Source organism: Sinocyclocheilus anshuiensis, unplaced genomic scaffold (assembly GCF_001515605.1).
Source record: "Sinocyclocheilus anshuiensis isolate Anshui unplaced genomic scaffold, SAMN03320099.WGS_v1.1 scaffold12875, whole genome shotgun sequence".
In the NCBI taxonomy this organism is placed as follows: domain Eukaryota; kingdom Metazoa; phylum Chordata; class Actinopteri; order Cypriniformes; family Cyprinidae; genus Sinocyclocheilus; species Sinocyclocheilus anshuiensis.
The window spans coordinates 745-2,602 of record NW_015549026.1 but is presented as its reverse complement, the minus strand read 5'-3'; the positions used below and the strand labels follow the sequence as shown (position 1 = coordinate 2,602).

At 34.7% G+C, this 1,858-nt stretch overlaps 1 long non-coding RNA gene across 1 annotated transcript; it reads left to right on the top strand.

The window, feature by feature from the left end:
* The first annotated feature begins 263 nt into the window (after positions 1–263).
* On the top strand, positions 264–1,821 carry LOC107656883 (uncharacterized). Its single transcript, XR_001630613.1, has 3 exons — positions 264–349; positions 648–724; positions 1,748–1,821. It is a non-coding gene; the product is annotated as an uncharacterized LOC107656883 (long non-coding RNA).
* The last annotated feature ends 37 nt before the right edge of the window (positions 1,822–1,858 follow it).

The window sequence follows — 1,858 nt, the reverse complement described above, 5'->3', positions numbered from 1 at the left end:
TTGCACCTGTTGAACAATACAGACAAATTGAAATGTTCTGTGTGATCTGCCTATCTTTCGGTCTCTGCAAATGAATGCTTACCCTGAAGCGCCATGGTGGTGTATTGCACCTGTTGAACAATACAGACAAATTGAAATGTTCTGTGTGAGCTGCCTATCTTTCGGTCTCTGTTTTTAAAAGAATGTGATTACCTGATTCTGCCCTATCTCGAAGTCATATACATGTCATTCATTTTATTAGAGAACTCTGAAACTCAGCAAATGTGTCTTTAACTTTCAGATCACGAAGATGATGGAGAAACTGTCAGTGCTGGTCTCAGGGATAGCACAGCTTTTTTGAGCTTTTCTTGTAAGTAGTAAGTTACATTGATCATACTTATACAACAAGTCTGCGTCCTCAGCTGTGAAGCAAGTATCAGTACAAAAATGAGTGAAATTTAAATGTAAATAAATTTAAATTTTCCTACTAAAATTAAAATGAATAGATACTAACATAGTCTTCTGTGGTCTGCGACACAAACACATCTGAGATTTAACTTATGTTTCATGAGCTTTACACTAAAGAAACAAGTCATTCACATTAAATATGATAGAGACTTGTGGTGTAATATTGTCATTACATATGTGTATTTTGCATTTATATGCAGGTGAAGACTGTGTCTACTGTTGGGGAGGATGCTATTTCATGCCCATGTGAAGACTTTGCAGGACCAGAAGACAACCAGTAAGTCTCTTTTGCTGATGTCTATACAATGGCAGCTAATTGTTAAAGGGTTATTAGTTCATCCCAAAATCAAAATCGTCATCATCACCCTTATTCCGTTCCAAACCCCTAAGACTTTCATTCATCTTCAAAACACAAATGAAGATGTTTTAATGAAAAATGAGAGATTTCTGTTCCTCCATTGACAGTCCACACAACTACTACTTTGATGCTTTAAAAATTTCATAAAAAGATTGTAAAACAAATATGAATCGAATAGCTTACTCCAGATTTTCTGAAGAGACTCGATCATTTTATACGATGAACAGATTTAATTTATGCTTTTATTCACATATAAACATTCATCAGTACACACATCAGATATGGTAAACAAAATACTTGGAAAAAATTGGGTTAATTTTTGTGTTAAACATCAAGCTTGAGCTTCCACAAGAACCAGTGAAGTTTGTTCTCATGCGTCAAGCAAGTATGGTTAAGCGTCTGTTTGTTCAGTGTTTATTTGTGAATAAAAGACCAAGTTCAGTTTGTTCATCATATAAAGCAATTGAGTCTCTTTAGAAAATTTGGACTAAACTGCTCTATTCGTATGGATTAGTTTTACAATCGCTTTATGAATTTTAAAGCATCAAAGTGCAAGTTGCGTGGACTGTCAGTGGAGGGACAGAAATCTGTCAGATTTAATTCAAAAGATCTTTATGTGTTTTGATGTGAAACTAAAGTCTTATGGGTTTGGAATGACATGAGGGTGAGTAAACAATGACATTCAATGGCATCCATGTGACTTTTTCATCTTATTTTTAGTGAACATCTTACCTTTCACCTTACAGTAGCCCTAGCTCTATATTGCACATTCAAGAGTGCATGAGAGAAGCCTGTTCACCATGGGCATGCTTAAATACATATGGTCATGTAAAATACTTAAATACTCAAATGTGGGAATTGTTATTTTATACAATGGCAAACAAGAAATGCCATTAATTGTAATGAACTCTTCTTTTCTTATCTGCATTTCTGTTATTACAGGAAATTGGCCCAATGCATGCTGTAACTGATTGAAGGTGTTTCCAGGATTCCGTAAAGGGTAAGTTCACCCAAAAATGAAAATTGTCATTAAAGGGTTAGTTCACCTAAAAA